This window comes from Crinia signifera, chromosome 6, assembly GCF_055691185.1.
Source record: "Crinia signifera chromosome 6, ASM5569118v1, whole genome shotgun sequence".
NCBI classification, from domain to species: domain Eukaryota; kingdom Metazoa; phylum Chordata; class Amphibia; order Anura; family Myobatrachidae; genus Crinia; species Crinia signifera.
The window spans coordinates 150,318,320-150,332,294 of record NC_139222.1 but is presented as its reverse complement, the minus strand read 5'-3'; the positions used below and the strand labels follow the sequence as shown (position 1 = coordinate 150,332,294).

Sequence of the window (13,975 nt, the reverse complement as noted above, 5' to 3'; positions counted from 1 at the left end):
ACCAGGGTGCCGGGATGTCAGCGTGCTGCAACACCCGGGGCCGCGGCACATCAAATAGCTCCTCCCCCGCGCCGTGCAGACATCAGGCCACCCCCCCCCGCCCTCCTCTTTAGGCGGACTTCAGCCCTGCAGCGCAGCCCCAGGAGAAGCCCCTCTCCCTCTGGCCGCCGGAGCTATAGTGAGTATTCAGGCACAAAGACTATATAGTGCAGATCTGCACTATATAGTCTTGCCTGTCCTCACTAGGTCGCTGCCGATTTGCGCTCACTCGGGAGTGCGCATCGGCAGCGCATCGGGCTCGCAAGCCCTGAAAATTACACAATCGGTATACGATATGGCTTCCGATGTGCACTATATCGTCAACATCGGAAGCCATATCGCACCCGTGTGTACACACCTTTAGGTTTATTTCAGGTGAAGTTCTTGCTGCTGCCATTGCTATAATTTGCTGTATGCAATTGCGTCTACATGCTAATATGGGCAAAAGCTAATCCGAGTATAGGGGCGCCAACCACATTTTTGTCCGACAGTGTATAATTGCTGATACATCCACAGCATTGTTGCAAATGGAGACCAAATGCCTCTGTAGTTGCACAGGGCGATTGGCTTTCCTGGGATGCAGAGGGCTTTCCAGTAGCAAGTGAGATCGCAATTACTAATTTATCATGTACACAAACAGTCTGATTGTCCAAGAAACCTGGGTTTGCCTAACCACTCACCATTCCACCCTCAAATGCTAACTTCCTGTCACTTTCCAATTAAAAAAAAAAAAAAAAAGAAAAATCGCTGCGGCTGAACTTCTCAATCTCGCACTGTATACATACAATAGCTGATTTGCATCCACATATGAATCACCACCACCATCTTGCAGTGACAGGCAAAAATAAAGAAGTCCTGCCTTTGGGCATACAAATACAGTAGGCCAAGTATTTTGGACAGGTTTGAATCCTAAAACATATGCTGTGTACACAAGGTGAGATTGAGATATAGATATATTCAAAACAGAATTAAAAAAATCGGACGGGTTTCAGTCTTTCGATCCCGTTGCACACTCCCGTTTAGTGTAAACTGAACAGTAAAATAGATTGTGCAGGCATAACTAGTCAGTTCAGATCTGAACGCATTTTTCTTGTTGTTCGAAACAATCCCAATGTAATCAAACGTGAATCGCAAGCAAAATTGCACCGAGTGAACAGAGTTTGATGGCAGATAACACTGCTTTTTTTTTTTTTTAACGCTTTAGGGAACCTGAAGCCGAATTTGAACCTTATGCCCCTTTCCCACTGCAGCTCTTAAACGGTAAATTGCAGTTTTTCCCCCACTATTTACCATTTAAGGCTGCAGTGGGAAAGCGCCAGAGTTGATTTACCGGTTAAAGTTAACCAGTATTTCAGCCCGTTTCAAAAGCAGAGTCCTACACGTTTAAATACCGGTTTTTAGGCAGTGGGAATGCCTCTTAAACGGTATTTAAAATCCCACACTACCTGCTCTGTGCCCACCCTCCCCAATACTTACCTGCGTGGGGATCCGGGCAGTGGGGACGCAGCGGGGTCCATCCCGCATGGGCACTGTGCTGGTGGTCCATTTAGGGTCCATTCAGCGTCGGGGCAGTCCCTGCAGCTGATGGGAACTAATAGTTCCCACTATGCGCATGTCTAATGAGCACCGTGCATATCAATGAGCCGCTCATTACATATGCACATATGTAATGAGCGGCTCATTGATATGCACGGCGCTCAGTAGACATGTGCATAGTGGGAACTATTAGTTCCCATCAGCTGCAGGGACCCCGAATGCACCACCAGCACAGTGGCCATGCGGGATGGACCCCGCTGCGTCCCAACTGCCCAGCATGCAGAGGGACCTAAAGTACTGTGCCCATGCCGGACCCTGCTGCCCGGATCCCCCACGCAGGTGATCAGGGGAGGGTGGGCACAGGGCAGGTACCAAGGGAGGGGGGTATATTACTGTTTAATTACCGTTTTGTAGCTTTCACAAGGGGTTCAATGTGAAAGGTACAAAAACGGTAATTAACCAGTAATATACCGTTTACTATATGCAGTGGGAAAGGGGTTAAACCTGCTTTGGCCCGTTTAAAGAACCGTTTAAAAAAACGGGTATAAGCAGGTTTGGCAGTGAGAAAGCAGCATTTAGTTCTTTGTAAAGTTGGTACACACTGGATGATATTTACCTAAAAATATCATGTATATATTGTCCAGTATGTACGATCGATATAGTTAACGATGTGTACGGCCAAGGGTTATTTGTACATGCTGATGATAATCTCATCAGCAACTGCATGCACAGAACAGGGGGTTGGTGACATCACTGACCAATATCTGTCAGTGTGTATTAACTATCTTTCTTCCACAACACCACTGATATATTAGTGGGCACTGGAATAACTTGTGTGCATCGAGCACAAGGGTATTCATATGCTTATCTCAAGTATGTTTATATTGTTCTACAGTCTAAGCCTCAACCACATCTGGAAGGAGATGACTGCATTCATTCACTTCCCTTTCTGTGAAGTAATTTTTCCTTAAAAAAATTTCCCCTGAAGCTACCTCCCTCTAGTTCCAGAACATGTACTTGTGGTCCAATATTACTCTTCCTTTGAATGTTTCCGTCCAGATCCTTTTAGACCGTGTACCATTTTAGTTGCCTTTCTTTGTATCTCTAGGAGCATATAAAATACATTGGAGAGCATACAGTCTCCAGAACTGGACACTGTATTCTAGATTAGGCTACAGTTATACTATTTGGCCAAATAGTAAAACTGATGCAGGGCATGCTGGGATGTGTAGTTCAACAACAGCTGGAGTGTCAAGGTTATCCATCACTTATCTATACAGTGGTATTACTACATTCTGCTGTAGATTCCTCTCCTTATGCAACCAAGCATCTGACTTGCCTTTCCAGCATTTAAGTCACTTGAAATAGTGACTCCTAGATCCCTTTCCTACTCAATAGTTTCCATTGCAGTAGTCTTGATATTATATTTAGCCTTTGTGTTTTGATACCCAAGTGCCTGGTTTTGCATTTTTTAGCTTAAAACCATAGTTACCATTTGAAAAAAAATTCTGCATAATGTGCGCGATAAGTAATGTCACTGTCCCCAACAGTAAGTCACTTTAATACCCCCCGCCACGCACCCATAATCCATTGAAATCCCCTGGAGGTGCTTTGCCAGTGTGGTCTGTTACTGTGAATTACTTTACTACAAATTAAGCAGGATGACAGACTACATGTTAGTAATATACTAAGACCATCATTTTTTATACTAAGTGACACTCAAAAAGGTGCAAATTCAATTGTGGTGTGCATACCCTGCAAGGGTGTCTGATCAGACAAACAACTGAATATTTCCTATACACCCATTACTAATTAATGTGCCCAAAATACATACGGTCACAAAACCACCAATTGGGGTCTGGCCAGAAAAAAAAAAAAAAAAAAAAAAATCGAATAGGTCCAATAGACACCCATTTGTACAATTGAATTGACTACCAAGACTTCTTTTAAAAGAGAACAGGTTTTTTTTTAATCATAATCAAAAAGTCACCTTATGGACAGATCATGAGGGATATTCAATGCCCCTGCTGGCAAGCTATGACGGCGAGAAGTGCCAATAGCTCGCTGTCAGAGGATGGCTTTTCCTCACCGAAAAATAGGCCATCCTCGCCGTAGAAAACCACCTCGCAGCAGCATTGAATAGCTCTCCATGTTGTAAGTGCAGTAAAATTTAGTGAAACAAACCAAAATTCAGAATGCAGCATACAAAGTCAACAAAAAATACACAATGTAGGTAATTTAGTGTAATGTCTAGTTCATTGACTTTATGCACATGAATGTTGATTCAAACAAAAACCTTTTTTGTAATCAAATTTAAAAATTACAGCAATCTAAATCTGGAAATGTAATTTATTATTTGTTCAATATGAAATGTACAGTTTAGCTAAAGGGCCTAAATTCGTTTCTCTCTATCGGATGTCTAGCAATGGTTAAAAATTAACCATTGTAAAATAACATGTTCTGAGGAAGATTGTTTAGGGATGATGCCGCAATGGGATATGCAGCTTCCTAGTGGTCATCTTAGCCATTTTAAAATTTGTGAGTGGAAGAATTATGGTACCAATCAGTTTATAATATAAATATTCAGAAAAAAAAACAATGTCTGGGAGTGCAGTTTACTACCAGCAGCTTTAGGACAAACTAAAGATGGGATCAAAGCACATAATTAAGTTTCATTTTAAATATACCTTTGAATTTTCTTTATATAAATGCTTCCTTTAGTCCACAATGCAATATAGGGGTTTCATGAATGAGACTTTATACAAACGAATGCTAGAACTGCATACCAAATATCAATGGATTTTATTTAATATTTTTTTAAAAAATGCTGAAACTAAAACCCAATGGGTATGGAGAAGTCAGACCAGTTGTGCATTTAACATCAAAATTAAATGTAAGATTAAATAAAGATCTGATTGCAGTATAAATTTGTTTGGAAAATGGGCAAAACCATGTGCACTGCAGGTGGGGCAGATGTAACATGTGCAGAGAAATTTAAATTTGGGTGGGGTGTGTTGAAACTGAAATCTAAATTGCTGTATTAAAAATAATGCCGCCCGTATTTACCCTGCACAGAAACAAAATAACGATCACAAATCTAACTCTTTGCACAGGTTACATCTGCAGCACCTGCAGTGCACATGGTTTTGCCCATTTTTCAAACAAATTTGTAATGCGATCGTAGCTGAATAAAGGCCTATGTAATGAGAAATGTTCATAACCTACTGCACAAAAGGTGCTAAAAGATGTCTGGTGGCATAATAATCTAAAATTAAAAAAAGATGTCAATACTGAGAGCAGCTAAACATGAAGACTCCAGCACTAAAGCAGCAAGTGGTTCTAAATTTCCAGTGAGGTGTCAACCCACAGATTACCAGAGTTCTCCCACCGAAGAGAAATCATTTCTGATGAGTGGAAGTTTTGCTTGTTTGGTTTTCGTTATTTTGTATGTACCGAGCCAATAGGAACTTCTACTTGTTATTTTTCTGTGTGTTCCTCAAAGCCAGTCAATACTAGATTAGCTGCTTGGCTATTTTTGAAGCGAACGTGTTTTGTGGTAACAGAAAGTGGTGCAATTCAATTCTGAGGCTAGTTCCAGAGAAGCTGGCTGCGCGCATGCAGCCTATTGTGGTAGTGTCAACAAAGAGAGATTGTTTTTCTCCGCATAATATTACAATTCTTTTGTCCTTAGGGATGTGGATGTGTGGATAAAGAGTTAATGTTATCCACAAACATTCCTATTTGACCCACATTGGCCTGTCCTAGACACAGTATTCAAGTGTTTTGGGTGTCTCTTTCCTGTATAAAAAAAGGACAGTTTAGACACCCAAATTATTGCCAGGATTCAACTGGGTTTGAGCACCCATGAATATTGTGCCAAACCAGGCATGGTTTAGCCAAGTAGAATGGCTAAACCTGTCTGAAGTACTGCTTTGGGCATCCAAACTCTTGGTTTAGGCACCCAATGTGCTGAGTTTACACACATTTTTTACCTCAAACTTCAGCAGGCGATGAGGACACGTCACTCCCCACAGCTACCAGGCACTTAAACAATTGAAATTGCTCTATTTTCCACCCCCTAGTTACATTTTTATATCTGAATCAGGACAATGTGCTTAGGGGGTGATTACATCCCCCCCCCCCTTGGTTATCATTAGTTGGCACAAGAGCAGTTCAATTGTTCTTCCTTTTGGATGCCCCGTTGGCCACAGAGGAGACATTTTTTTTCTCGCAGCTTCCTGATCAGTGAGCAGATGTGTGTGCAAAGTCTGTGGTTTAAGAGTTTAGGAGACTCAACCAGGACTTTAGACAAGATTAAATTGCTATTCACTGCAGAACTCGGTCTATTTGGGAGCGGATGCGGTCAGCAGCAATAAGGTTGACCACTATTGGTTGACACGGAAAAAAGGTAGAAAAGTTTAGCGTTTTTTTCACAAATAAATATATGTTTCTATACTTTACTATACAAGTAGATAGAGGTAGATTCTAATAGTGTGTCGAGCATAGCGAGGCACCATGTACAAAGCATGGTGAGGGGACATTTATACCATGTCCACATAGAAAAAATAAAAAAAACACCATGAAAAACTTGCTCTCATGTCGACCTATTGCTTGTGTCAACAAAAACTTGACCTTATGTGTCGACCAATAGTGGCCAACCTAATTACAGTCGACCCTATGACCTATACCGTTTGGGAGTGTATAAAGCAATGGATGCACAAAGTAACAGTTACATCTCTGATGGGTGCCCAAAAACATATTTGAATCACTCCCTTAGTGTCTATTCCTCAGTCACCAAAGACTGATTTGTTAATGTGAATTCTACTCCTCTAAAAATGCATAACACCTTCCCCACCAAACGACAAAGCAGTCATTCTGCCACCTTATGAAATAAGCATTTGCCACATCAGGTGCATTTCAATTCCGTGCAATAGCCCACTACAGCAAATCAACAAAGCAAGTGTTGCTGTATACCGCAGGTAACAAAAAAGATGCATGTACGCACCCAAGTTTTTATAACCACTCCCAAGGGTCACTTCCTGACAATCACTTTTCTATATGGGTATTTCTATATACAGATGTAGCGCCTCTCTTCTTTGCCTGGCACCCACCAGATCTGTTTCACTGGCGAGCGCCGGCGATAGGGACTGGGACGCGCGCACCAGTCTCCGCTTCAGGGAGATGCTGCCCAGATCAGATGGGGGGGGGCGGGGTCTGGGACCCCCGGCAGGCTACGTTGCCACGGGGCACACAAGCGTCTCATGCGCGCCCCTGGCAGTAGCAGGCCGCTGGCGGGGGCTGGTGATGGAATTGCAAGCCCCTGCAAAGCTGAAGAGCTACTTCTGTAAGTGGGATTACAACAGTACCTTGCTGGATGCAGGACATGTGCAGTCTACTGATAATCTCTCCGTTCCATGAACTTCAGCCATTGCATACAAACATGAATTAGACCCGGCATTGTGTATTAACATCCATTTATAAATACCAGAAAATGCTGCGCTTGACAAGCAAAACTTTAATACAAATTTTGTAATACAAATGGAGCTGCTCCTGGCAATAGAATAGTCAATCGCTGCTGTGCGCCATCCAACAGTAGAGGGCTCACGTACGCCGCTCTGTCAGAAGCTCCCCCATTGCCCCCGCTTGCTCTGCCCATCTCCCTGAAGTGGAGAAAGGCAGGGAATCCGCTCCCTGACACTGTGCTGACTGGGACGCACGAGCGTGTGAGACAATTGCAAGACCCACTCAGATGGAGCTCCTGCCAGCCTGCGCCAGCTCAGATCTGCTGATAGTTCAGTCTGGCTGGCAGGCGCTCCATCTGTATATCCTAGTTCAAACATTCTTACTACATAAGTGTACTAGAGCTTCTTAGACCCAACACAGCTTCTACCACAGATACTTATTTTACGATGATATTGGCAATATTTTTTTTTACTTTAAACTTGCAATGTTCATGCAAAGCCTTGAAGGACAAGAGGTACTTATGAATGAAGCACATGGTACTTATGCAATAGCCGGGCACCCACTAAGCAAATAGCTTAGTGGGCGATTCTATGTAAGAAAATCGCATTGCATGTATTTTTTTGCATGCAATGCGATTTTCCTATGTAATTTATTCACTGCTCTCTGGCCTTGGGCGGTGCGATGAGATCACATCGCATCCCCCACAAAATTGCATGCAATTTTATAGGGTGCGATGCCATTTAATGTAGTATACACTTGTATGACATACAATAGGACTAGGCACCCCCCACTATCAACGCCACCCCAAAGCGTGTGAGCACAGCGGAACGTGTCCTCACGACCTTTTCATAACCCCACTATTCACGACGGTGTGGAGTTGATGTTATATGTAGTGTGGTGAGCGCAGCGAGCCACGGAGCCCGAAGCGTGGCGAGCCCTGCTTCGGGCTTGGTGGCTCGCCACACTATATAAAATCACATACTACATTAAATGGCATTGCACCATATATAATCGCATGTGATGCGATTTATCCATGGTGTCGTATGTATGCTAATTGGGCACCCGGCTAAAGTACCAAGCACATTTTTCCCTTTTTTTTCAGTGCAATATGGAAAACAAGCCAAATAATTTATATATAATATAAAAATATTTCTGGACTGAACATAGTTTTGAAAAGGATCTATTGACCTCATTGTACATTGCTCTTCTTAAGGCCCATACACTCTAACCGATGCCACCAGCAGCGGATATTGGCGGCATCAGCGGCAGGATGGGGGATAGGCGTATAGGCATCAGCTAATGCATACACACCAATGCCTGCTCAAGCTGAGCAGCAGAGGGAGCTGTCCTGACATGCTTGGATGAGGGAGGGGGGTCATACACGCGAGAGTACGCATCGTTAACGACAGGAAGCATACACACTATCACTCAGAAAGCACTTGTGTGTTTTTTCCCCCCTTAAATATACAAACTAAAAGAAAAGGACATAACCGAGGTTGAATATATGTGTTAACTATACAAACTTCTGAAGAAAAAAAGCAGAACTATTTTAGAAGAAAAAAAATAAAATCACTAACAAAGTTGAATGACCAAATATTTAAATTTATACCTTACCTGCAATAAAAGGTATTCTCTAAATTAGGTAGAGACCAGTCAATCCTGTAGGCAACTAAAAAATCTTTAGGACTGCAAAAAAAAAGTGAATTAAGGCAAACATGAAAATCAAGTAACAAAATATATTGCGAGATTTAAGAAGATAAAGCAATTGACAGTCCAGTAAAATTACAGAAAATTAAACAGATCCTTTAAGATGTGTCATTGGTCTGGGTTTACACAAAGAATTTTTTGGGAGAATTCCATCAGAAGTCTAGAAAAACAGATCATTTCAGATAAAGACCTCTTGCTATCCACAAGTGTGTTGAATACCAAGTTATATTTGCAACTGGAGGGGAATACAAAAATAAATCACTACCTTTTGGTTTCCACTCATAGAACCACAAAAAATTTGCAAGCGCCTTAGCTCAAATACTTTAGCATTTTCGTCAATGATAAAGCAAAACCAGTCTAAAATGCAAGTTTTTTTTCAAAGGCAAAAAAAAAAAAAAAACATTCTAAAGCTTTAATACCATTATAAACAGATAGGTTTGCTAAAACCAAACAAAAAAATTAACAAGACTGTACATGAGGATATTGCACGTCTACATCATTCAGATAGAGACAAGGTACAAATCTTTCACTGTCCACATTTTAAGTACCTGGACAGAATAGTCCACATAAAAGTATAAAAATCATGAATGGCCAGGCCCTGAGATCAACATATGCAGTGGGGACACAAGACACATTGGCAGTGTGCCCTATCCCTTTTCTCGCCAGCAGTTATCAAACCATGGGGCAAAGTGTAGAAGAGAGTGGAAAAATCATACAAATAGAAGTTGCAACTGGGATAAGGAAAACAAGTGACTAATAGTGTGTACACACGGTTCGATATGGCTTCCGATGTTGACGATATCATCAACATCGGAAGCCATATCGCATACTGATTGTATGCATTGTAAGGGCTTCCTAGCCCGATGCGCGCTCCCGTTTAAGGAGAGATCGGAGGGGAGATAGAGTGTGCTGCCCACTCTATCTAGCACAAATCGCAAGCATATCGCATGCATCGTATGTGCCTTGCGATATGCTTAAGATGCGATGTGCTATACGATTTCCAGGGCCCTGTCAGTGATCCTGTTAAGTCAAAATCGCTTAGTCAAAATCTTCTTAAGGCACATAGGAAATCGCATAGTAAATCAAATAGGAAATCGCATAGCAAATTGTATGGTAAAAAGTCAAAATCTTAAGCATATCTTAAGGCATATCTTAAGGAGTAGAGAAAAAAAAAAAAAAAGGGAAAAGTAAAAATCGGACAAAACATCGAATCGTACATCGGATCGTTCGATGTTCTGTGCGATCCGATGTACGATTCGATGTTTTGTCCGATTTTTACTTTTCCCTTTTTTTTTTTTTCTCTACTCCTTAAGATATGCCTTAAGATATGCTTAAGATTTTGACTTTTTACCATACAATTTGCTATGCGATTTCCTATTTGATTTACTATGCGATTTCCTATGTGCCTTAAGATTTGCTTAAGATTTTGACTAAGCGATTTTGACTTAACAACAGGATGACTGACAGGGCCCTGGAAATCGTATAGCACATCGCATCTTAAGCATATCGCAAGGCACATACGATGCATGCGATATGCTTGCGATTTGTGCTAGATAGAGTGTGCTGCCCACTCTATCTCCCCTCCGATCTCTCCTTAAACAGGAGCGCGCATCGGGCTAGGAAGCCCTTACAATGCATACAATCAGTATGCGATATGTATGCGATATGGCTTCCGATGTTGACGATATCGTCAACATCGGAAGCCATATCGAACCGTGTGTACACACTATAAGTTGGGGCCAATAAATAAATAAATAAATAAATAAACAAACATATATTTGTATACATTCACACAAAAATTGTGAGCAATAAAAAAAAAAACAACAAAGAAGGGGAATATATTAGTGCACCAAAATGTTTATCATGAATGTTACAAATATGAATATACTTTAACCATTTCCTACAAGCTATAAATTAAAACTAGGAGTGAAAGAGGTTTGCAATTGCTTATGTGTAAATTACTACATTGGATTACACAGTACAAATTTCCCTACCAGAAACACACTACAGTAAATTGATAGCAACTAGTTAACGTTGGATGAGGGGCTTTAAGGACGGCATAGCGCTGTGCTATGCAAAGCAGTCCGCCTCCCCGCTGACCAGAGGTCATCGCTGTCCATACAGGCTGTGAATAATCGCAGTATGTATGGACCTTAAAAGTGGCTAATACCAAACATTAATACAAGAAAAAGTGTCTACTATGGAATGCAATTTAATAGCACTTCGCATTGGAGCCAAACTCATGCAAACTAATGGAGTCATACCTAAATAGTGTCAATGTCAGAAATGAACCCATTGCTGAGCAAAGAAACAATTTTATGCAGGAACTGAAGTGCGACATGTATTACATTTATAATGTATCTTATGATTTTCACAAGTGTGTTTTAGTACAGAAATGCCAACACATGCAAGTTGACGTAGAACAGGAATTATGAGGCAAGCCATATCATTACGAGAAATCTGCTGGTGTACTTGCAAAATGCACTAATCGCCAAAGTGGTTTAAATAGTCTTGTGTTGTTCACAATTTAAAAGAATCATAAGATTATTATACTATAGCACTTTCTCCCAACAAGACAACGCACACAAAAAAAAAAAAAAAAAAAAAACAACAAGCTTAACATTTACATTTTATGCAGATTGTAACAAAGTCATTGTAGATAACCAAAGTCACTCCAAAACTATGCATCAACTTTTCTATCATATTCCAAGAGGTTTATCAGAACAGGTGACCAGCTCTTCAATAAAAAGCAGTAACTATTGCACAGTTTGAAGCCTCATACAGTAGTTTGAAATTGTTGGTACCTGCTTATTAGAAAACTCTTGTGAAAAAAGAAAAAAAAGTATGTGTACTTTGATATATATACACATTAAAGTTATGATTTAGAGTGTTTTCTTTGTTTGGGTTTTTTTTTACAGTAAATCAATGGTGTTAATAAAATATAGAACAAATATATACATACTACACCCCTCGGAACATTGAGAGCCAAAAACACCTAACTTGAGCCTCATAATCCTATTCATTTTTACATCAAAACCCAGAACAATGGTTCAAAAATGCAAGAGAAATGACATCAACTACAAAATATATATACACACACACACCTCAATTGTAATCCAAAAGCCAAATTGCTATCATACTAAGAAGCAAATGGTTAGGTTTCATCACTAGAACAAGACAAATGTCTAAATATTCAGTATTTACAAGCCACAGCCAACTAATATTCTGCTAGTCTACCAAATAAGAATGGTGAAAAGCAGTAATGTGAAAACAGAACTTTATATTGTAATTATGTGCTACCTTATGTAGGTACAGATTGATAAAGACATAGCCACATCAAGTATTACACATGCACCTTGTTAGGACATGAGCCTAGACAAAAAGCATGTTCCTAGGAAGTTTGCAAAGCAGAAATCTTGTGCACCCTGTAAGTAAGCACGGCGCTTACTACATTAGATAAACTTTTTCCGTTAGAGAAAACAAAGAAAAAACAATTATATAAAATATGCCAAAGACCAGAAGTGGTCAGATTACTTACAAACAAGTTAAATACAACTAGTGACACGAAATGACAAGAATTTCAACATGTAATAGTGTCTGGTTTGTGTTCCAAATAACAGGAGCATCATACATGTGCAGCCAAATACCACCATCAACATACCTGTGCACAAAGTGACTAACACGCCTCCAAATTCCAAGCAAAGTACAGAAACTGAATGCGATACAAATAAGTGCCAAAAGGAAAGCTTTAAAATAAACTGTAAGGAAAATGCATAAGGGAGAGGACACAGGTCACCGATACATACACAATGGCTACTCCTGGAGCTTATTGTTACTGTACACATACACTCAACACACTCAGCACTGCCCCATGCAGCCATTCCAGTCCCAGATCATCTGCAGGCAACCCATCGTATGTCTTCTATAGAAGTGACCCACATGAAGGCAAATCCTAGCACAACCTTTTGAGAAGTCTGTCAATGCACTACAAGTCCAAGCATAAACAGTCAGGGCCTGCACCCCACACGCACTAGGTTAATAGGACCGTCCTGAGCGACGGCTAGTGCCCCGCACATGAAGGAGGAGGCTGCATCCACCCTCAAACACAGCCAGGAGGCGGCATCGGCTGCGTGTGACGGGTGGGCAGCCATGATGCTAATGTATCACTTATGGGGGACACATACAAAAATAAAAATAAATAAAGCATGTGATAAACAGTTGGACTCGCGGCCGCTACCGAGGCCTCCTCACCCCCCTCATTATCCACCCCTCAACAGTGTCCTGGCGTCTCTTACCGCTGCAATCTGCTATACTGAAAGAAAAGAAAGAGACAAAGCAGAGGGGAATGTGAGAGCCCGCACACTCTCCCCTCCCGGCCTCCTCTGCTCGCCTTGCGGGGTATATTTTATTATCGCTCTTTCTCCGGGAGCAGCCGCACAAAATGGCGGCTGCACAGGCATATGACGTCACAGGGAGGTGCGCATATGCTAAACGAGCCTAGTGGGAGGAGACTGGAAGCCCCTCCTACCCGGGTACCCAGGGTTATGGGATGGCGGCGCGTGCGGGGCGGGCGGGCTACTGTGCAGTATGGTGTCGGGAACGCACCAGTGGACTGTCCTGTCCGTGACGGTAGCATTGCTGTGCCGCTGTTGGGGCGTCCTTGCTTGCCGTTACCACGTAACAGTACATGGTGGGAAAGGCAGCATCTTTGGTCGCTCATGAAGACAAGCATGTGAAACGTTGGCTTGTATTGTTGCTTAATGCCTGGAAACTAGCACAAATGTGAAGTGATTAGAGCATATTTGTTGCTCAAGTCTGCCCATAAAATATGCAGGAAACTGCTGGGCAGGCGTAGGTATTTCTGAAGCCCCATACCATACCTCCCAACATGACCCTCCCCAGGAGGGACACATTGCTCTGCTTCTGGACTTTCTTCCTAATGTATGATTACCTCCATCTGTGTTGAACAGGTTCATTGATAAGAAAGGTGCTTCAACACAGGTGATGGCAATCATACATTAAAAGGAAAGTGCAGGAGCAGAGCAATGTGTCCCTCCTGGAGAGGGTCATGTTGGGAGGTATGCCATACACCAGTGGTTCCCAAACTTTTTGAGTCTGATCAGGATTTTTTTTCTCCACACCCATTAATTTAATTTTTTTCTAAAATGTCTCATTAAATATATAATAAATAAATTGTGTTTATATGTCATCCTTAGGTTTAATTATGTGA

At 41.5% G+C, this 13,975-nt stretch overlaps 1 protein-coding gene across 3 annotated transcripts in view; it reads right to left on the bottom strand.

Moving 5' to 3' along the window:
* The window catches only part of CPNE1 (copine 1), a 130,543-nt gene extending 117,362 nt beyond the window's left edge, over positions 1 to 13,181 (bottom strand). For 2 of the 3 annotated variants that reach the window (XM_083147633.1, XM_083147630.1), the window contains exons 1-2: positions 13,041 to 13,108; positions 8,653 to 8,724 (exon numbers count right to left, since the gene is read on the bottom strand). The gene's annotated coding sequence lies outside the window, so the exon portion shown is untranslated. Of the gene's footprint in view, positions 1 to 8,652; positions 8,725 to 13,040 lie in introns of all 3 variants that reach the window. The other variant, XM_083147631.1, reaches the window with a different exon arrangement.
* Positions 13,182 to 13,975: the final 794 nt, after the last annotated feature.